This window comes from Numida meleagris, unplaced genomic scaffold (assembly GCF_002078875.1).
Source record: "Numida meleagris isolate 19003 breed g44 Domestic line unplaced genomic scaffold, NumMel1.0 unplaced_Scaffold294, whole genome shotgun sequence".
In the NCBI taxonomy this organism is placed as follows: Eukaryota; Metazoa; Chordata; class Aves; order Galliformes; family Numididae; genus Numida; species Numida meleagris.
In genome coordinates, this window is record NW_018364540.1 from 50,119 (window position 1) to 74,150 (window position 24,032).

A 24,032-nucleotide genomic window follows, 5' to 3' on the forward strand; every position below is an offset into this window, starting at 1 on the left:
TAAAAAAAAAGAAAGAAAGGAAAAAGAAAGGGAGAAAGAGATTTAAAAAAAGAAAGAGAAAGAAAGGAAAAAGAGAGAGAAAGGGAGAAAGGGAATTTAAAAAGAGAGAAAGAGGAAAAAGGAAAGGAAGAGAGGAAGGGAGAAAGAGTAAAAAAGCAAGAGATTGAAAGGAAAAGATAATAGGGTAATATAAAAAAAAGAAAGAGAGAAAGAAAGGAAGAAGAAAGAAAAAGGGAGAAAGAATAAAAGAGAAAGAAAGGAAGAAAGGAAGGGAGAAAGAATAAAAAGAGCAAGAAAAAGAAAGGAAAAAAGAGAGAGAGAAAGGGAGAAAGAATTTAAAAAAAAAGCAAGAGAAAGAAAGAAAAAAAGACACAAAGGTTAGACACAATTTTGTAAGTCATCAGTTGAATTGCTTGAGAATGAAGGTGAAATGAAGGTGATGAACACCTATGGAGCAGAGCAGAGAGACAGCTGAGTTTTGAATCTTGCTGCTCCTGAAAAACCCTTGTGATTTATTTCTGGTTCTTCCTTACATTCTGGTAAGTTTGGGATAGAAACTGCAAATAGAAAAAAAAAAGATTAAAAGCTTGATCTTCAAGGTGACGCTCCCATGCAAGGCAGGCAGCTCTGAACTTTCATTCCGGTAGCTATACAGGCACACGTACACCAGAGAGAAGCATGCTGGTAATTGAAAGCAATGCCAACTTCTGAATTCAGCTACAGTTACTTCCAATATGTGCTATTATAAATCAGTGATCGGGTGAATACAATTTTCTTTATTCCAGCTGTTGTTTGTACTCTTACCAAAGCTTTGTGTACAGTAGTTTCCAGTATTTCCTCCTATGCTTGGTAAATTGTGTAGTTCCATGCCATATTGTGCAGTACTTTCACAGCAGTTTGATAAATTACTTTGAAACTAAAAGAAAGGAGTTACAAACCTACAAAAATGGCAGAGCAGCTAAATGTTTTTAAAAGCCAACTCAGATTGAATTTTGAGTGGACAGCTGTGCTTTAAAGTACCTCATTCAGATGGGTTTTTTTTGGGGGGGTATTTCCTTTGAATAATTTATTTCAGTTTGCCAAATTGGCACAATGAAGAAAAGCATACAGTTTTGGTTGAGCAATCATGGCTTGGACCTCTGCCTCCTGTCCACTTTTCCCTGCGAGCAAAAAGGATATCACAGCACTCTTTTTTCAAGCATTTTTGCAGTATTTCACCTCTTTTTGTCAGGCTACTATAAACTACAATACAAAAACAAGAGGAAAAAAAAATGACATTTTCAGGAGCATTAATAAGATTTTCAGTTCTGCCACGTGTGGACTGTTACAAGCTGTTCCTTAAGGCCGCCTCTAAGAGACAGTGCAAGGAGACAATTTTCTGACTCAGGATAGCCATATCTTCCCTGTGTTTGCCTTTCAAACTAACTGCCCGCAGACTGTTTACCAGCTGTAAAGTTACGCCACTTTTAATTAGCATCTGCTTGGAGAGAAAGAACGCGTACAACACATGTAGACCCTTGCTGATTCACTCCATGACCAGCACGGCTTGGACAGACCACCCAGCAAGGAGATAGGGTGCAACTCCACTTTTTACCTTTGTGCGTTAGAGCTTGGTGACATCTGTTTCAGGACATTTCTGTTTGTGGGAGCTGCTTCTCAGGTGCTTTTCACAGCGTGAGCAATGTTCACATCTGCTGACCAGGCTTCCTCTGCTTCCAGTCATGACTAATGCAGTGTAACTTCGTGAGAAACACAGAAACTGCTTGCTTGAGAGACTAACAACAGTGTATTATTCTATAAATATCCTGAACATAGCTGTGGGCAAAATCCTATTTTGATATGCTTTTTTCCTCTCTTTCTTTCCTTCTTTTCTTCTCTTTTTTTTCTTTCTTTTTTTTCTCTTCCTTCCTTCCTTCCTTCCTTCCTTCCTTCGTTCCTGTTTCTTTCTCTTTCTTCCTCTTTCTTTCTCTCTCTTTCCTTCTTTCTTCCCTTCTTTCCTTCTTCCCCTTTTTCCTTTTTCCTTTTTTCCTTCTTTCTTCCCTTCTTTGTCTTTCTTTTGTTTGTTCATTCATTCATTCATTTTCTTATTAAAAGTAGGAGCAACCAAGAACAGCTGGAGAAAGAGTCCACTGAGCCACGTGTCTCTGCAGACTACCTGCCTATATAGCATCTGCTGGTGCTGAACAGTCCCCTAACCACAACGGCAGTTGTTTCTACAGTTGTCAGCTGAACAGACCTCGCTGCAGAGCCAAGCCCCTAACAGGAGTGGCATTGTAATTATTTTAAGGATTGCATCATGACCATACCTTTTAGAAATTAATAGCATTATTTAGAGGAAAAAAAACCCCAGCAACCACATGGCACTGAAAAAATGGAGTGCATCAACTTGATCTTGTCATTCACCATGTTTTTGTCTATGCTCAGTGAATTGGGGTATGTCAGGAACTGAGAGCAGCATCCACAGATTCCATGGGTTTACAAAGTAGTGCGTGCATTTATTTTACTGTTTATTGTTAAAATATTTTATATTGTCCATGCATGCTCTGATACACGTATCTAGTCTAGTTAAATCTACTCCTTGCCTAGTAGCAAAATTGGAGGTATATATGCTTGTTTGTTCACAGTTTATGATCATTTAGTTGTTATGGATTGTAAAGTGCTTTCTAGACATGAGCTAAATAGCTTAAAAGTAGGTATTTTGATTTTTCTACTAAGTAGCAGTAGAAAAGTAAATACAGCTGCCTCTCACTTTTCAATTTGCTTTTAAGATATATCTTAAAGGAAACATCCAAGTAAATCTACTTTCAATTCTCTTGTGCATCTTCATTTTCATTGGGTAAAACTTGAAAGCTTTCAAAGAACATAAAATTGTGGATGAAATGGGAAAGAGTGAAAGAAGTATACTGAAATGATAACAGCATGTTTGTCACTAAACTGAATACCATATATGTCTACCTTATGTTTAAACTGTAACTGTCCAAAGAATTGTATTTTTAGAAGTACCTACAAACTCATTGGCAGAACCTTTTATCTTGATATGCATTGCACAGCTTGTGATACTGCACTGAGGCCATCTGCCTCTTTCAGTTGAATGTTAAAGCTCTGAATTGTAAACTATAGTCACCAGTTTGGGTAAGTTTGTATTAATGCAATTATTTTACACTCCTACATATGTACAAAAACCAATACATGGAATATATAAATTATGTATACAATTTATGCACATAGTATTTAATTTAATGTATTGTATGTATATTATATATATCATATCATATCATATATATATGTACATTTTTAACTTAAGGACGTAGCCATAGAAGAAAACAGCACTTTGAAATGTTTGAAATCTGTGTTGTGTAGATCAGAAACAATGTTGAGTGAACAGGCTGAAGTCAGCATTGCAGCTAGGCAAGGATCTCCAGAATGAAGACTCTGTCCTCACTGAGCAGAAATGAGACAGAGCACTTGCAGCCTGGGTTAGGGGGGACAGATCAGCTCACGTAGCTTTATTCCATCAATGCTGAACTCCTTCAAAGACAGAGAAGTTCCCTGATGGAAATGGCTGGGAAGTGAGGACAGAGAAGTGGAAGGCCTTTTCAATGACAGCAACATCAAATATTGTGTCTAGCAGCTTATTTGACCTATTCCTTTAGCCCAACCTATTTCCATTCCCTTCTTCACTACCTTCAGATAGACCACTGAGACAGCAGGCATGCCAAAAAGGAGACATGAATCCAAGAAGAAGTGAGTAACTTTCAAACTTCAGATCTACATCGTGAGGTCTAGAATTTGTACACAGAGACATGGAGCTCAGGAAAGGCCTACTCAACCCCATACGCTCTGTAACAGTAAAATACACGCTTGGTTGTGACTCTGATATCCCTTTGTCCTTTTTTTTTTCTGGATAAAAGGGACAACTTTCATGAAATTAATTAATTTACCTATAAGATAAAGAAGAACACATACCAGCTACCTCATAATTACCAATACTCCTGATGGTTGTCTATCACACTAAATGTGCTACAACAGTGAAGACTTCAAACAAACCAACTGCCAACCCACAAAGCTACAGGTGATTTCCAAAAGGTTACTTTTCAATAAAACTGGAGAGCCTCTTGTCAATCTATGTCTTGTGTTGTGCCATGCCTACAACTCACATAGGTTTAGGGTTGAATAGTATTTACACTGTTCTCTCCAAGTTCAAAGTAAATTCTGTATATTTCTTTTAATTGCAAAACTCGGGCAAACAACTTTGCATCAAACTTAGACAACAGTAAGAGTAGGTTGCTGCTGCTTCCCCACACCCCCGTCCATGTTCCCATCTAAAGGTGCCTAAGGCAGTTCGCTTGTCAAAAGCTAATCATATGCGTATTGACTAATGACCTAATTTAGGTGTTTTGACTTTTCCAAATGTTGCAGTTTTTCACATCCATTGTTTTACCTTCCTTTGTATTAAAAGGTGGAGGACTTCAGTGAGGTCGAAACTACCTCTGCTATTATTCATATGAATGATGTCAGGTGTTTTCCTTCACAGCTACACGTTTACACTTCACTGAGTTTTAAACCCTCATACATGTGTATTTCACTGTAGCACTGTAGAAGCAATATCAGATATTGGAAATGTATCAAAGGTTATAACAGTGTCTGTGAGGCTGACCACTGAAAAGGAAATCTACCACAGAGACAGAGAAGAATATACAACAGTGTCCTCACACACTTCAGCGAGAAACTTGTGGATTGCTCTTTTCCACAGGCTTATGTTGTTAGAAGGGCCCCAGCTCTGTGCTTACTCATTTCTTCAGATCATATTTTGATAAAGTCCTGGTACACTGGATATAGGAAAAATATATAACTTGCAGCACAGTGTGCTATGTAAGAAAGATCAGGTGTCTATCCACGTGTGTAAATATCTGTTAATATGGGCCTGATATAAATAGTTATTGAAGTGAAGCATAGGACTGAAAGTAAAACAGATCCATCTACATATTTTTCCATTAACCACATCTTTGTAAAATTCTGATGCAATTTTTTTGCAACTTTGGAAAAATTAGTTGCTCTCTCTTCCAGTGCCCCAAGTGTGAAAGTGAATCAGAATCAGCAGTTTCACTTGTATCTCTGACTGGCCTTGTACTGTGCACTCACAGCACTTGATAAGTACCATTAAGGAGGTAGGTACTATGGCCTCAGGTTCCAGATGAGGAAACTGAGGGTCAGAGAAAACAATTAATTCAGATGAGGACATACAGTGTTATAAAAAGGTCTTTTCCTATTTTCTGCATTAAAACAGAAATCTCAGTCTTTCCCCCTTAAGGGGCAGAAGTTTTGGGTTGGAGTGTGCCATGGTAGAACCCAGTCAGAATAGTGTGATTGTCAGAGCTGCTGAGAATTTGCATCTGCACACAGTAGCAACTGAATAAGGCCATCAGTGAAATAAGACTTAGAACTAAATGAGACTAATAAGTCAGTGATTCTTTATATTATAAAGAGATGAAACTAAGGTTTAGAAAAGATGTCCTTTGCTTGAGTGTGCATTACACACAGAGATACAGTTTCAGAAGGCCCCTACTGGCATTTGGCAAAATTTATGTTACAGAAGGTAACAAACTCCAAAATTTCACTGAACTGCTCAAAAAAAGCACTAGATTTTGAGCCAAATTATTCAGCTTAAGTTCATAGGTTTCATCAACCCGTTAACACTGCTGATTTGTGAAGTCTTATTTGTACTTAGTCAGAAAAAGTATCCTAGCAGCATATCATGCAAAGGGCACATGCTGTATTGTTTTGGGTAGCTTTGCTGTACTGAAATTTAAGAAGCAGATGAAACCTGGAATACACAGGGATCTCTTAAATGTCAACATCAGGGAAAAAAAATCCATGATTTACAGCATTGCATTCTGAGTATTCTCCTGTTTCTTCCATCAGATCAATTACAGATCAAAATGGCTGTCCCTGCATAGCCCTTGATGGCTTTGAAAGATCTGAGCTTGGTAACTATACTTTATTGGTCTCCCTTTTCCCTCCTGACTTAGGCAGTGAATATCTGAAAGGCTAAATTCTGTTCATCTTTCTTGCTGATGCTCTCTGGGGGCTTCGTGCAGATGGAGTTACAAGAAGCAGCAGGGTCAGAGAGAGGGGAAAAGAGCCAGGCTTTACACCACAGCTGCTACTGATCTACTAGTATGGAGGTATGCAATGGCATCTTGTCCTATATAGGATCCATACATTGTGGAAAGAGGGGAGCAGTATGCAGGTGTGGCTGCTAGAACTGGCAATTTTTTTTGTCCATTGGTGCAGGGCAGCCTTCTCCTAGGCATCCTCTGGTTTGGTATACAGCTGGGAGATTTTACCTCTTCCCACTCAATGATGATGCAATGAGAGGAGACACCCATGAGAGGTAAGACATAGGATTGTGCTTACCACTGTGTTCTGTGGGCTGCACAGAATCAGAAGAAATATTTCTCAGCATCTGAAGGGAATTTAGCTAGTTTTCTGCTGTGTTTGAGTAAAAGTTTTGTGCTTTTAGAGCTATTCTCTTTCATTCCAATGTGAAAAGTATGTGTGATTTAAATTAAAAACATGAAAGCTAATTAAGCTTAAGTTAATTTTCTTTCTCTAGCTATCTCTGGTTGTATTAGTGGTAATTTTGCATCCATGAATCTTCAGCTTGAATGCCCTGTTTATTTCTACCTCATTGTTTTTATACTTAAAACTGTTTACTTGGCACTCAATCTAAGACACAGAATTTACAATCTTCTTTCATTGAACAATTTCTCTCTCTAGTCAGGTATAGTCCATTCCTAGTGAAGCAGAGGTATTTTACTGAAAGGTCATGTAAACCACAAATATGCAATGAAAATGCATTCTGAAATGGCTACTTATTTTCTATGACTGAACTAAATTAGTGTGGAAAACTTAAGGCAATTTAAAGAAAAGCTACCATAATACCCCAAAACCACATTTTGTGTTCAGCTGGAAGGTGCTAAATTTGTTATCTATCTTATAAATTTAATTAATATTTGCTCATTCCCTTAATAAAACTGATCTTGAAAATTCTGTCTAGACTGTATATGCTTAGAGCAGTTATTGCATCTGATAAGACATTTTAAGGTATATAAAAATGCAAAGCAATAAGTAGGATTGCTACCCTGGACTTCAGGAGAGCTAACTCTGGTCTCTTTGAGGACCTACTTGCAGCTATGCCGTGGGCTACAGCACTGGAGGGTAAGGAGGTCCAGGAGAGCTGGTCAACACTTAAATGTACCTGCCTCTAAGCTGATGACCAGTGCATCCCTAAAAGTATGAAATCAGGGAAAACTGGCAGGAGACCTGCATGGGATGAGCAAGTTGCTCATGGATAAGCTCAAATGGAAGAAGTTCCACAAAGTGTGAAAAATGGGCCTGTCCACTTGGGAAGAGCATTGGAATGTTGCCAGGGGCTGCAGGGATGCAAAAAAAAGGAAGGCTAAGGTTTTCTTGGAATTAAACTTGGCAAAGAAGGTCAAGGATAACAAGAAAGGCTTCTTTAAGTATGTCAGTAGTGAAAGGAGGACTAGGGAAAATGTGGGTCTGCCACTGAAGGAGGTAGTGCCCTGATAACAGGGGGGGCTGAGAAGGTGGACGTGACTTCTCTGTTCAGTCTTCACTACTAAGACTGCCACTTCAGCATCTACAGGCCAGTCTACCTCACCTTCATCCCTGGACAGGTGATAGGACAACTTGTACTGGATGCAGCTGGAAGAGAAGAAGTTTACTGGGAGTAGTCATCGTGAATTCACCAAGGGGAAATCATGCTTGACCAATGTGGTAGCCTTCTATGATGTCATCACTGGCTGAGTAGATGGGAGGAGAGCAGTGGCTGTTGTGTACCTTGTCTTCAGCAAGGGTTTTGACATTGTCTCCCATGACATCCTTGTAATGAAGCTTAGAAGGTGTGAGATAAATGAGTGGACAGTGAAGTGGATTGAGAATTGGCTGACTGGCAGAGCTCAGGGGGTTGTGATCTGTGGCACAGAGTCTGGATGGAGGCCTGCATTGTTCCCCGGGGGTCGGTGCTAGGCCTGCTCTTGTTCAACATCTTCATCAGTGACCTGGATGAAGGGATAGAGTCCACCCCCAGCAAGATTGCTGATGACACAAAGCTGGGAGAAGTGGCTGACACCAGAAGGCTGTGCTGCCATTCAGTGAGAGCTGGGCAGGCTGGAGATTTGGGCAGACAAGAGCTCGATGAGGTTCAACAAGAACAAGTGTAGAGTCTTCTACCTCGGGTGGAATGATCATTGGTACAGGCTGGGGCCGACCTAAGCTCTTCAGAGAAGGACCTGGTTGTCCTGGTGGACAACAGGTTGGCCACAAGCCAACAGTGTGCCCTTGCGGCCAAGAAGGCCAATGGTGTCCTGGTGTGCATTGAGAAGATCATGGACAGCAGGTGAAATAAGGTGATCCTCACCTTCTACTATGCCCTAATGAGGCAACATTTGGAGTACTGAGTCCCGTTCTGGGCTTCTCAGTTCAAAAAGATGGGGAACTTCTAGAGAGAGTCCAGTGAAGGGCTACAGAGATGATTAAAGGCCTGGACCATCTCCCATTAGAGGAAAGGCTGAGAGACCAGGGATTCTTCAGCCCTGGAGAAGAGAAGGCTGAGAGGAATCTCATAGCTGTTTATAAATATCTGAAGTATGGGGGTCAAGTTGATGGAGGTGGACTCTTTGGTGCTAAGCAACAATAGAACAAGAGGCTGTGGGTGAAAACTTGAACGCAAGAAGTTCTATACTAACACAAGAAAGAACTTTACTGCAAGAGTGACAGAAGAATGGAATAGGCTGCCAGAGTGGTGGATTCTCCTTCTCTGGAGATAGTCAAGACCAGCCTGGACACCTGTCTCTGTGACCTGCTGTAGGGAATGTGCTATTGCAGGGGATTTGGACTTGGTGATCTCTAGAGGTCCCTTCCAAGCCCTACAATTCTGTGATACTGTGATTCTGTGATCTGAGGAATACTTAAAATACACTTTTTAGAGAATAACACCTGGTTAGAGGTAAATAAGTTAAAAGAAGTTAGGAAGAGTCTTCAGTACTGCATATTTCTAGGCACACTAATGAGGAGTAGGAGAACAGTATTTTTATTTTATTGTCATCATGCGAAGCCAGTAGAAAGGTTCAGTTTGAATACAATTAAATATGGCTTAAATTTTCTAAGAGCAATTCATGGCAATTTACTAATCAATTCAGCATTTCAAATAATGTTAAGCTGCTCTTTCCCTCAAGGCTTTTTACTGCTGATAGAAATGACTTATTTCTGAGTAGCTGAGCCATATGCTCTTGACTCAAAATGAAAAAACAACATCATCTCAATAAAGACACAGAATTATTATAGTGTCTGTAGATGTCACTTGGACAGGCTCTACCAAGTATAAGGAAGAAAATTTTCTATATACTCATCCTAGATTTCCCTGGATAGTTCTCTGAAAAGGAAGCAATGTTTTTTATTTTGGAAAAACTTTCTATTTTGCTTATTCTGAACATTGAATTGTAAGTGTGAAAAGGATGAAAGGTGTTTTGTTTGAGAATATGGCATTCAGTTCAAGCTATTTAGAAGTTTCTCTGCAAGATAAATAGGTCGAGTCATACACTGTGAATTTTAAAGCAGATCTTTTTTGTCATTGACAAAACTTGGTGTTCAAAAAGAATGGGTTTATTCTTACTGATATTTCCATATACAAGGGCTGCTCTGAAAGTAATGCCTTCTATTTTTTTTTTAATGTAGGCCCATTATATCAGAGGCAGATATTGGTGATGTGGCAGTAGATGCTAAGCCTTCCTGCCAGCATTCCATTCCATTTTGTTGCTGTGTAACAGATGGCAGCTGAGGGGCAGTCTGACAGAATGACATCTGATGTGGAAGCGTGGATGAAGCAAAGGTGTGGAATTGAATTCTTTCATGTGGAAAAGATGGCATCAGTTGACATTCATCAGTGCTTGTTCAATGTTTATGGAGGTCAACCAGTGGATATGAGCACAGTGAGGCAGTGGGTGGTGCATTTCAGCTGTTGTGACTATGTCAGTGGTCACCTCCACCGCTGCAGATTCTTAGGAGCACAGCCTGCAGGCTCTTGTTCATGGCGGATGAAAATGGTGGTGACAGTGTTGAAAAATAGTGTTTTGCAGCCGAGATTTTCTCTATCAAATAGTGTTATTGTGCTTTTTGGATCAGTTGTAGTTTCCATGGGAATAAATGGGAGACATTACTTTCAGAGTGACTGAAGTAAAAAATACTCATATAAGAGCACATGTAATATATATGTAAAACATGTATGAAGTGTAAATTATATATGTAAATACTTTTTTTTATTTTTTTTAGCAAAACTGCAAATAATCATGGAGGTGAAACTTTTGCTATGAGAAATAAAATGCTCACGCTTTAAAGTATGGCAGAATCTGTTTCTTCAGGTAGGCAGCATTGTGGCAGATTACCTCATTTTCACTGCACTAAAATTATCTTTTTACTTTCTCTCCAGGGTGCAAGTGTCATCTGAGAGCTCATATTGTCTCATTTCTCTTAGAGCACTCTCAGCCAGTAGCATTATTGTTGTAGCCAACAGGCAACAAAAGAAAAGCAAGTGAAGTTAGGATCACGTATTTGAGCTAGAATTTCCCTGTCCTGTCTTTGCCCCATTTTTTTCTTCCTGTAACTCTCTGTTTGTATGCAAATGGTTGATCCCCACCCTACCTGAAGTATTTTTGATAAGGACACTAAATTAAGTCAGTGAGCTGAATACAACGTTGGGTGTGTCTGACTGAAATGAGATTTCAGGTCACATAGGCTGAGTTTTAGTTCGGACAGCTGACACTGGATTCAAATTTTGCTATTGGTGTGGGGGAGTTCCTTGGATTTGTTCTTTTTTTTTTTTTTTGTCTGTGAACAGCCTGATCTGAGGTGCCCTGGTTTTGGTGGGGTGCAGTGGCAGATGTCTGCAGGCATCCCTGCCAACTTAAATTATTCTGTGATATTTTGTATACAAAAAGGGGAGAAGGCCATGGTGAGGAGCAGCTTGATGTCTATGCACATAAACATGAAACTGGTGAGGAATCTGTGGTGACTTTGGACCAGCTTCATTATTTTTTTTAATCTATTGGCTTTCTCATGGTGTATTTATTAAAATGTGATGTGTATAGCATAAGAAATGTTGGATGAGACCCTGTAATTGCTTGGAGAATCAGAGAATGGGCATCAGAACTGGGAGTTGCCTTCTAGAAAGGCACTGAATTGGGAGTATGATTTAAACTTGTTTTCATTCTAATTTTTAGTGAATTTGATAGTACAGTGTGCGAATAGCATATCCTTAAAAAAGCAAGAAGTCAGACAGCAAGTTCGGCTTGTTTTTTCACTTATTTTCATGGGATTAGAAAACTGATTTTTCTCTCTCTTCAGTTTACACATACCCTTTGTTCTTGTCCTAAAAGCTCTGTCTGACATCTGAGATATTAAACTTTTACTAGTTCCAACACAATTATAGTTATGCATGTACAATGTCTCTTCAGAGACTTAGGATTTTACCAAAGACTGTGGAGTAATGAACTCAGTTTACTACTGAGTTCAATTATACAGTTCAATTAGAGTTCAGTTCTACTGGACAGAGTTCCACTGACTTCAGTTAGACATTTAAACTCTGATATGGGACTCTAACTGAGAGACCTGAATGCAAAAAACTACAGAATATCAGTCCAGGGCCTTTCCATAACTTCATGCTGTAGGAAACAAAGTCACCTGGCACTAAAGAATTTTTGAATTATAGGATGATATGAAATCATACATGGCTATAATACATTGTTAATGACAGAGGTAGACTGGAAAGTAACTAGTTAATATAGAATGATATTTTAAATTTCATTCATTAGGAGAATAGAGCAAGTTTTGCTGTGTCTATTCACACGAATCTAAGATTCTGTTTAGGGATATTATATTTCAAAATTTTATTATCAGTGCACACATTTAATTTAATTGGACTGCACACGTACACATAGCTAGTCATATGCATATGTATTTGTTTATTAGTTCCTTTAAGAAAAACTTAGAATAGGTTAAGAACAATGAGAGTGAGTCGAATATATATATTTTTTACTCTGATGTGGAAGATTTCCCAGTTATGTATGACAGAAGGTATTTTTATTTCAATGGCACAGCCTTGCTGGGGAAGAAGGGCTCCACTTATTAGGCAGAATGTGTTATTGTTATGTCTTTCTTTTTTAGAGTATTCTTTAGAGTCTTAAAGGAAGCAGATATTTGGAAAACTCTTCAGAAGCTTTGAGGATATCGTCTTAGTAAACTGTGCCTCTGTTTCAAAAGTTGGGAATAAAAGAGCAGGGCCTTAACACTGTGTGGATGTGCATGCAGATAGCACCTGCAGCCAATGTCCATAAGAGAGCTGCCAAGCTTACAATAAGCACAGTTATCTGCATGCATTAATGCACAACTCAGTCTGCTTCAAATCAAGCTTGTCAATTAGTTCAGTGAAAGTGGAGTTTTCGGAAGGATGGTGGGTGTGTTTACACTGCGGTTGCTGCAGCTCCCGCAGACACACCTGAGTTGTTTCCTTACTGCATGCCGTGGGCAAGGCCACTACTGCTGCACAGAGCCCAGTGCAGGCCACTGCATGAATATTTAGAGCACTGTCGGAGAGCAGGATTTGCAGTCTGCTGAGTTTCATGCTGCTACTGACATTGGTATACAGACATTGTGCAGGTGCACAGACTCTGCCCAATGCACTATTCATGGACTCCTTTGGGATCTGCAGAGATGCTTCAACAGTATTATTAAATTATATTTCATGCAAGGATCTTCCACGTGTACTGAATGAACAAGTTTCAGAATCCACAGGGCACAGATCTGCCTGTGTGGGGCACAGCACTCTTGGCAATTAATTACTCCGAGAGATGAAATCGATTAGCTGGAAGTAACAGTGCTAAGTGGAATAACACAACTTCTGAGACTGCAATTAGGGCATAATCTCAAGGACTGGTTATTCTTTGGAGCTATCTGGTTGTCTCTGTTACCATAACAGGCATCTCTGCATCTTCGTGTAGAATACCTGCATACTACCCGAGCATTCCTGAACATGTTTCTGCCTTTATCACTTTTTTGAAAAAGGCTCTTTTTCTGCAGTGGCAAAATCTGTCAAGCAGAGTTTCAGTCATGGTGAAATCTACCAGATTGAAATTTTACAGGGAAATCAGTCAAAATTTCAAGCACTTTCCTGTAGTCTTCAACATAAATGTAAAAGACAGACAATAGCATTTTGCAGTCTCTTTTAACAGGCGTTTACTTATCTCATGGTGCCCACCCCACTGTGTGAGAAAGTAATTCAGTTTTTCACTACCAGTGCAGCCTTCACAAGTAATGCCAAAATAAACATTCAGAGAGCTTATATCGCTGAATGAAGTGATTCCATCCGTAGGATTGTAACCGCCCCCAAGTTTGGTGTAGGAGAAATTATTAGTGTGACACAAGCGCTGTTTACTCTTTCATTGCTCTTGTTTTTGTTTTTAAAGCATGGTAGAGGTGTAAGGAGAGCAAAACTGCTTGCTGTGGCTGGGGTCCCCCAGTACTTCCGGTACTCGGATAAAGTGTATCTAATTTCCTAATCAATAGTCCTTATGAAATCTGAAATCTGTTTCAATTGATTAGGATATCCCTTTGCTCTGTGATATCCTTTTTGGACATCCTTCTGTTCCTATTCGTTGTTTTCATTATACAGCTTTGCATTCTCAACTGTAGTACTGAAGGAATAAGAGAACAGATTTACTGAGGAGTCCTTTTAAAAAGTAACATGCTTGATGAATATCTGGTGCACGAGTATCAGCCAGCCTGATTTTGCAGACCATTTCAAGTGGTTGCCCAGGTGCAACAGAGAAGTAGGTAATACAATATGTCAATAATACAACTAAGAAACCAATTCAATAATGGTCAAGACATATCTCAAACATGAGTAGATTGTAGAGCTTTAGATGGGCAGTTTTTATAAACTAGAAAACATTTTATTTTACCATCATTTCATAGCAGTTATGAGAACTGTGTATCAGGACTTCAATAATCACTTGATGAAGCCATTGGAATATACTATACACAAATCAACATAATTGCAGTGAACATATAACTTTCATTTAAGAATTGCTTTTGTGTCTAAATCTTGGAAGGAGACACACAGCGTGCCTTGTGCCGTGATGTTTCTATGCCATACCCTTAGGAACTGAGGGAGATTTGCTTAAGATGTTCATAGACCATTCTAGTTTAATTAAATCTGTAATTAAATCTAGAGGATCTGTAGATCCTCTAGAAAACACTGAAGTCTGGCTGTATCCTATGTATTTGTCACCACTAACCTGTGAAAGCTTAATGCATTTAAAAACATGCGAAAGTCTCAAATTTTTCTTAGATAAGCAGAACTAAAGTAGCAAGGTTTGATTTTCAGATAAATATTGTAGTTTTTGTTTGTCATTCTTGCTTTAGTAGATGTTTGAGGGCAATTATGCACTTATCCATTATCCAAAGATTCATTATGAACACTTTTTAATCATGACATTGTTCAGAAGAGAAATTGTTCTCCGGGATTTTCTACTTGTTCTTCAACAAATAGAAAGTACTCTGTGTAAAATAGCAAAATGAATTTCTTTAATAATGATGCCTGTATAATCTGAGTGAAATGACTTCAAATGAAAATATTACCTGAAAACTAATATTATAAAATATGAAAGTCAATATGAATATAGAACCACATTCTAAATATATCCTAGCAATCAATTTCTTGTGGTTTCTGAGTCACATTCTTTGTTAAAGCCTTTAGATAACCTGTTTTTTCTTTCTTCCCTCAATTTCTTGCCTCTTTTATCAATCGCTAGCTCTGATTCTAATTGTTCATAGTTTTTATTCTTCTACATCCATGACCCCTATGATCTTGTTTTGGCTGGAACCGGCTAAGTACCCAGGCATATCTCATTCATTTCTCGTGGTTTCTCTTGCTCTACCCTTTCTATCATCTTCCTGTTGTCTACTTATCAGCCTCTGTGAGCAGATGGACAAAGACCAGGGAGAAAAAGCCTTTAAGCCTTTCTCCTGATGCAATCCTTAGTGTGGATAAAGGAGTTAGAACAAGTTTTGAAGTGCAAGAGAAAGGAGTGAAACAGGAGTCCTGTTCAAGTCCAGGCTGCCCCGCATTTAGCAGCAGATACACTACAGAGAATCACAGAATGGTTTGGTTTGGAAGGAACCTTTATGATCACCTAGCTCCAACCCTCTGCTAGAGGCAGGGACACCTCCTTCTAGACCAGGTTGCTAAAGGGAGCTGGGCTCTTCAGTACTCTCCTTGGGTATGGCACACAAGTGTTAATGGAGTCTGCCTAGATACTGATGTAAGCCCTCTTTAAGAAACCTTTCTGCTCTGGAATAAGAGGGCGTAAGTGATATACAAGTTAAGAAAAAATAATTCAGTACACAAACAACGCACCCTACCTTATTTTGCAGTACATTCCATATGGGCAAGATCTTACCCCTACTTTCAAACAATGCATGTAGCCAAGCCCACTGGGGTGGCTTTTGGTGGTGGCAGCACACGTGGTTTGTGCTCTTAGAAGTGTGGATTTGTGCTCATCATTCTCTACATGGAGGAAGGGAGCATCCTCACTCAGGATTTCTTGCTTTTTCTAGTTAGCCTTTTCTGGTGGTTAATAAACAGATTTCCTGTTCTTTTGGTGAAGTATTGGGCACAGTTAATAGTAATAAGCAAAGACTTCCATGGTTCCAGGAGGATAACTTTTCTGGTGGGATATTTTTAATACTTATTTACAACTTATTCAAGTATCGGTCATGCTCACACTCAGTTTGTTTCTCATCTTCTTTAAAAATAGCAAACTTCTTTACAACAGGGCAATCACTAGGAAGACTGCATTCTCTCTTTCACCTTGTTAAGGTCCTCATCTTTGTAATAAATAATTGATATAAAGTCATACATATGTACATATACCCTCAGTTTTGTATTGGATAAGAATTACAGAACACAGTTTCTTATGCAGAAAGCATCATACAGCTCTTGCCTTACCCAAACTTGCTGCTATTTTTTCCTTTATAAACCAGGTTTGGTTGCTCTCTAGGTAATGAATATGATTCCAGGTTGTTTTAATTCTGTTGAAACACATAATTATCCTTTCATTTACGATAGCCATGAGAAAAGTCTTGCATAGACATGATTATTCTAACATAATAGGTTTGTGCTCACAATATTCCAGAAAATAATTATGTGCACATCTATGCATGTTTTTGCCCTTCATAGGAAAAAACATTGCATACACAATAATTAAGGACTTCTAGTTTGAGGTTTTCTGATTCCATGCTGCTTTCTCTAGAAGAAAATTTATGAGAAATCCAAGTTTCATGTTAATGTCTCATACCATTGGAAATATTCTTCAGGATGTTATCAATAGAGTCTGAAAGATTTCTGCATTGGAGAAGTAGACAAGTCCTGTATACCTTCTCCCATGTAGCCATTTATTAATGGGCTCTGTAGAACTACCAATAAAGAACATTCTCATAAAAACCACAGAATTCAGCTTTTTGTATTTTACCACTTTTGAGGGATTCCAATTACTTTGAGAATATGGATGGTTTTATTCTCACCCATGCAGCAGTAATGTATTTTCTTACTAGTATGAATGACTTTTAATGAATTTTTACTCTACTCTAATTTGAAGCAGTAAATTCCTTTAAGTAGCATCTAACAAATTAGTTCAGAAGTGAGTTGCAGATTACCCTAAAGAACTAGATATTCAAAGCTGTCTAAACACATTCTTTCAGTAGAAATGATGAAGTTATTCAGTATGGTTTTTAATTAAGGGTAGTGTGTCTGTATCACCAATATTGCTTTGAAAACCACATTAAATTTGAGGAATTGCTTGGTATCAGATTGTTTTTATTTAGTTCTTAGTTTGAATTAGACATGGTTTATTACTATTTACTACAATGTTTTTCAACGTGTATCCTAGTGCAGAAAAGGACTGTAAAGTAACAGCAACTGACTGTTGAAAAAATTCCCTTTACATGTTAAGAATAATCCATAATAACATGGCCCATATATCATAAGAACCAACACTGCATTTATAGAGCTATTTGTTATGATAACTAGGAGCTTTTGCATACAAAGGTCTTTCTTAAAGCTTTTGGCCATGATTTTGCTTTGGCTATCAAAGAAATGGCTGGTCAAACTGGTATTAGTAACAGTAATTTTGTAACTTAATTTAACAGCCTCAGCTTTTTAGGTTTCTACCCAGCACTGCTGAGGATTTGGATGACATGAACAAGGAAATTTCTATTAGAAACGAAATGAGTGAACCTTGAGATCTCCAAGAAATCTTGGTAGTTGAACGTGAGACTTGTATCTTCAGAGGGGAAAACAAAACAGAGAACAAGGGGCTGTCAGTGCTTTTAGAGTCCTCCTGAGGAGAAATGCTTACCCAAGACATTAACTAATCACTGGTTGCAACTCAGAGGTTTTTCACCATTTTGAGCTTAGAGACACAGCTAGACAAAAATGTTGGATTTTCCTTTAGGCAGTCTGGATCAAACATTTAGACAGTGAGTGCTTCTGTAGGGAAGCTTTCTCCAAGAAATTCTTTTTGTTTGAGGAAAAAGTCTATCGGTTTTCTCAAAATCTGTCTCCTGAATGGATCTTGTACTCTCAGTATAAAACAGTGAGAAGTCACCACACATAAGCCTTGTCTCAGTTTGAAAGCAATTTTTTGTGCAGACAGAAGTGCATTGATTTTATGAACGTCTGACTGAAAGCAAATTTAAAAAACAAACCATATACATTACGATACTAGATTACTATCACTTGTTGTTTACCCAGCTCTCCTGAAATAGTGTTGTTTTGTTCCAAAGGGCTAAGGGAACAAAAATAATGTATAAGCATATAAATATGCCCCAGAAAGTGACTTGAGTGATCAGGCATTTTAAAAAAACATTGCTCTCATGTCACCAGTCTGCTAAACAGCAATGGGACAGCTGCAGATCTGTGGAGGCCAATGAACTAGTGACAGGGCTGTATTTTGAATAAATCAGTCAAAAACGCATCCCTTCCCTTCCCTATTTTATTTTTTAGTGTTTTATTAATCTCCCTTCAGTCAGTCCCTTTCTTAAGTCCTTCTGCACTAGACAGGCAATTACCTTTGCAAAATGGATTCTTCTCCTTTCACACTACAGCAGAAGAAAAGCACTTGAGAGGCATGGTGTCCTCAAGGTAGACTTTTCTTACTATTAATAATTTAAAATTCTGCCTTTGGAGGAAGTTGGGGAAGTACCACATTCTTGGTGGGGCTGTAGCAGATGAGGGGGGTTTCTCACAGCTTCAGCTGCAGAACGATTGATGCACAAGGTAGAGTAACAGTTACTACACTGAGTTATGCTAGGATTGACCACCTGGGCTGCTAAAAAGAAACATGAGTCCTAAAAAAATCTGCTGATAGAGGCAGGCTGTATTAGCTTATTTATTTATTTCAAAATCGGAATGCTGTATTTACCGTATACTACTCAGTTCCAATTTTGTCTGCTTCGAACAGCTGCTTGCTGTGTCTTTCTCTGGCAGACGCTTGCTGTGATTTCTGTGTCTTCTGTGAAGTTGATTGCAATTGATTCATCAGACTGCTATCTACATCCAGTGTTTGCCCACTCAGAAGACTGCATTTGTTAATGTCCAAGTTAAGACAGCTATGGGGCATTTTTAAAGGCACGAACAGTAATGAAGTGTCTCTGTTGCAGCTGACTTTGCATTTACTTGATGTGATTATATACGCTTCTCTCATAAGTAAAGTTGTCTTAACACTGGAGGTTGCTGTAGAGGGTCACAAAGGGTCACTAACATACATCTTCTGTTACATCTTTGCTGGTTTCGTGATCGCTGCCATCTGGACCACAGTGACAGTAACCCAGCCTATCTGTTCTTTCACAGGTTCCACCTGGCAGAAGAGACCAGGTGGCACTTTTGTGCGCCCATAACAGATAAGAAAGAACACCTTGTACTATAATCCAAGGCTACTGTGTAGACACAGTTTGAGCAATTGCGTGAGCTCTGGCTTAAGAGAGAAACATGACAGTGTCCTCAAATTTAAAGGTAAAGCATAGGTCTCTGGTAGAATCACCACAACCATTATTGTAAATACATTACTTAAAGCTAAAATGTTGAGTGAGACAATTGTTCAACAGCTGCTGGAGTATTTTGCTGTTTATCGTTTCCCAAACTGATAAACCCAGGTGTAACTTAGATCCAGTAAAGACACCACGCTTGCAGAGAAAGAATTTTTGCTGTTTTACTTACTGAAGTTTCTGAACAGCTTGGCAACTTTTAACAGTATTTTTGACCTTTTGTGATATTTGTTGAAAAAAAAATGCTTTTAAAATTGTGAGGATTACTGCAACATTATTTACCTTGTGTGTGCTAAAGGGGTTCGAAATTTAAATGTAAGAATTTATAAAAATGCAACACATCAAGAGCTGTGCAGTTTTTCTTTTCATATTGCTTCTTTTCCTCCAGAAAATGAATTAATCCCAGATTGAAAACTTTTGAATTGCATGCATTGCTCATTGCAGAAAGAACAGTGACTTTGTGGTAAGTTTTTCATTCTTTAGTTGTTGCAGGTAATATCTCCTGGACACCCAATCTTCATTTATTTTGACGTTTTCTTTAAGAATATGGTGTTTTCCCCCTTTTGTTAAGCAAGCACAAAAGCTGGCTCTGACCATGAAAGGATGTTTGCAAATGCTAACTACGTGCATGTGAATATTCCACTGGAAGTGGAACAGTTTTCATGCTTTATAGAAAATATGTGGTTCTTTCCAGAAAAAGGATTTAAAAGATTCATAGTGAGTTTAAATATAACAATTTGTCATATTTCAAAGATAAACGACAGAGTAAATTCTAAAACCAGCAGTGAAATTGTAAAAGGTCTTTCCTGGTACACATATAAGGTCACTATAAGAGAAAAGAAGGCAAAAGGACCTGGAGGTGAATAAGTAATGAAGCATACATCAGGCATGTATTTGTACAAGTGAGTCATTTCTATTGCAGAGTTTAATGTTGTTGATTAATGTTGATTTGTTCTAGGTGGCCAGCAGCAGTAAACAGTGTTTTAAAAGCACCTATCTTAATTTCTAGCCAGGAACGGCTTTTGTCTAAAACAGGGAATATCCCTGTAGAAAAGCCTTTACATCTGAGGAGCTTTGTGTTACAAGAGAGATTACAGGCTAGCCATGTAGTTGGGCTCTGTAAAAAAAAAGCAAATGCCCGAGCTAAAGAAAAAATGTTTCAAGTCTATGTTTTAAACTGATGTGTGTGTGTGAAATGACGGGAGGAAGAGTAAATTTTAATTATCCTGAATGTGCTTGCAAATCTGAAGTTTTTTCTAGATTACACCTTGGCCTCTGGGTGTACACCTTGTTTAAGTAATGTGGCACGTAGACATAAGAGCTAATATCATCCTATGGTTGGCCAGGGTGCTGATAGTGGTGGATGGAGGGCACATACTGTCACCTTTTAAAATATTCAGGACCAAGAGCACCTACTGTCCATTCAAGTAATATCAATTTTCACTTTAACTTGTTTTGTTTATTGTCTGTTCTTTAGCTGAATTCTATAAAGTTTATAAGCAAACAAGGAGTTTATAAGAGCAGTAGCCTAGCATGCATGGGAAGAAAGTGAGAGTGGACTGGCTGTAGTGCAGAGTTTTAGGAAAATCCCACCACAAAAGGAATGGAAGGCTGAATAAAAGAATGAATGATCATAAGTTGACTCAGAATATATGTGTTTTGCCGCATAATTTAAGATTTGAAAATGATACCATGATGTGTGTTAAATTTTTCCAAAGTCAAACCCAGTTTGTCCTAACACAAGCACTAACACTGAATGTTCACTATCACTACCCAGAATCTTTCTATCACTGGACAAACAAAAAGAAAACTGTAATGCCCACATACAAATACATACTCTAATATCAATATTTTAAAGCTGCACAGAATGCCCCTAATCAGTGCTCCAATTGAAAAAATATATACAAAAATCACTGAAATGTTGCCCTTACCTTCATACGCTGAGCATCTGAGTATCTTTCAAGGTGCCAGCAGTATTAGTATTGGTAGTTCCTGAAAGATTCATCCTAGATATTCAGCTGCTTCATTTGACCTTCAAGATCAAGTACTGGCTGACCAGAAAAACATGAGTCGCAGGTAGACCTGTTCAGGTCGGTTTGAAATGGAGTAGAATGAATCCTGCTTTACAAGGGGGAACTTTTAGGCTAACGTCTTTTGAGACACGTAACTTTTAGTCAACAAATTGTCCCCTCACTGTTGATTGATTTCCTGTGATCCTTCTCCCCAGTCCTTTCTCTGTTTCTTGTAATTAATTGACAAGGGAGATTAAGGTGCATGTTTATGGACAAAGGGAAAACCCAACCTTAAGGGGATCTGTTTCCGCCCTTTTCTGTTAACATCTATCTTTTTCTTCCTTTTCTTATTTTTCAGATAATTACTATGTAGGAAGAAAATAATGCAAATATCAGCTAACATGACTCATATCCTGGGTTTGCCAGACACACGTCACTGCTGTATTTTTCTACACCTACATCTGAATGCAATCCTCTTAAGAAAGACAAATTGTGAACCAACTCTCTACGGAAGCAGAAGTGTTTCGTGTCAACATGTCATTAAGTCCAGTTGAAAAACAAACAAAAATAATTCCATGCCTTTGGAAGTACTCACAGGACTTTCTGCAACATCTTTGGATATAATCCTATCATCATTCTAGAGCTGATCCAAGTCTTTCTGCATTCACAATTACATTTCTGTGGTACTGGTACTCCGCACAGCAAGCCTGATGCGTTCATGCCAGTTGAAAGATTATTCATAAGAACTGACCCCATATAAAACTATGATTCTGCAGACTGACAAAACTGGATCTTGGCCGCAGTTTTTAATGCAAAATTTAATTTCCAAAAATTTCTTACTTCATTTGAACCAGCAAAATCACTTTGTACTAGGTGAACATGATGTGAACATGAAGTGGCTGCAGAGTTCTTCATGTGGTGGGAAAAGTCCCAAAGGTGGATTTATTGATTTTCAGAACCACAGTCTTAAATAAAACTGTTGCATACAGTGGTTTTTGCAGCGATGTTGTTGTTCTTGTTATTATTGTTTGTGTGTGTTCTTTATTTGTTTTGTTGTTTGTTTTCTCAAAGAGAAAAGCTTTAGCTTACAAGATGCATCATTTATCACAGCTTTTATTCTGTGTTCAGCCCCACAGTCTTTGAATACTTCTAAGCTTGCTGCAGTAGCTAGGAAAGCTCTTATGCATCCTGTGTGAAGGTTTTATGTCATTTCCTGTATTTATAACTGTTTTGTAAATTTTCTCAGTTTACAAGCTAGAAATTGAATATTTTTCGAAGTAAATTAGCAGAAGCTGTTGTTAGTAAAGATATCCTGACTTGGCAAGGGAAATAATCTGATTTTTAATATTTAATTTTCATTAAGAAATAACATTTTGTGGGCTGCAGTACCTAAGGGAGGTATATTTATTCTCATTAAAGCTGAGGAGGTCTTTCAGCTTAAGAAAAGATTTTTCTCAGTTTTAGCTCTTCAAAGATCTTTGAAAGCTACTGGTATGCCTCAGATGATTGGATGCTGTTATTCCAAATGTGGGGTAATATGAGCAAGGCATCCACCACAACTGGTTTGTTTTCCCAAAAAACATACAGTAGGAAACAGGTTTCTTAAAATTGGCTACTATTTAGGCTATTTCCTCAGGAGAATACCTCAGGCAGTGGCTTCAACAGCATGATATCTAATTTACTTGTGCTACTGAATGTCTTCGGTGAGAGGTAGATTGAAAATTCTATTTGAAATTCACTGATTTCTCAGTGTGACTTTGAACCCAGTGTTCCTAAGAACAGTAGAAAACATACTAACTGTATGGGCACTGCTACCACAAGAGAAGGAAGGGACTTGAATGAGAAAGCTGGGATGAGGTTCTTAAACCTTGATCTAGAAGGTAGCAGAAGAGAAACAGAGCAATGTGACATGAGAATGGAATAAAACATAATTCTGAGACCTTCCTTTTTGAAGTGCTTGGAAATCTTTTTGCAGGTGCTCAAAGCCCAGTGATTTCAGCTGTCCTCAAAGCACATCTCCAGCTTTTTCCCTCTAAGAGGAGGATGAATTGTTAATTTATTCAAATTTATTTTATAAATTAATAAAAATATATTATTAAATTAGCTACATTAAAAGTATAAAACTATCATCAGGTGTTAAACTTCTGATCGTAGACATTTCTGCTTCTTGATTTGTTCTGTCCTGACTATTCGCACCTTTCCAAAGAATGTTCTACATATAATCTTGCAAGCAAAAGGACGGATGTTACTGTTGTTGCCAGATGAAAATCATGTAGTCACCTGAGAAATAAGTATCTTCAAGTGCACCAACTGGAAGAGAAATTACAACTTGTAACTGCTTTAGACCAGATGAGAAAGTGGTTGAAGAAAATCAGAGGTATTGGATATTTTTCTACAAATATTGATGTTTAAAGACTATATCCAACTAAAGAGGAATAACAGCAAAATTAGACTTCACTTACTTTGTCTTTATGACCTATCAGTGTTCTCAGAGCCAATCAAAAGGATGACCATATCACTGGATGAGTCATAGAAATATACTTACCCTTTTTACCATGGAAAATTTAGATTACTCCAATTCAGATAATCTCACCACTATTTCTTAATTGATCATTGTGTGAATCAAGATGGATCCAGAAGGAGAGGGTTGGCAACAAACTGACACCTGTAACAACTACAAAGGCACTGAATTTCCTAAGAAAGCTGAGTCTGAATCAGAATTACTCCATATCAAGCTGTTTAAAAGGAACAAAAGTGCTGCCAAGGGAAGTAGTGCAAAGCCAGAAAGTGATAGATTTCACTTTGCATACTGAACATTTATCTTCTGCCCCTGAGGTG

General features: G+C 38.2%; 1 long non-coding RNA gene across 1 annotated transcript; it reads left to right on the forward strand.

Moving 5' to 3' along the window:
* Positions 1 to 6,255: 6,255 nt before the first annotated feature.
* Positions 6,256 to 22,225, forward strand: LOC110391083. The gene is made up of 4 exons (XR_002433970.1): positions 6,256 to 6,394; positions 18,989 to 19,150; positions 19,571 to 19,645; positions 21,553 to 22,225. It is a non-coding gene; the product is annotated as an uncharacterized LOC110391083 (long non-coding RNA).
* Positions 22,226 to 24,032: the final 1,807 nt, after the last annotated feature.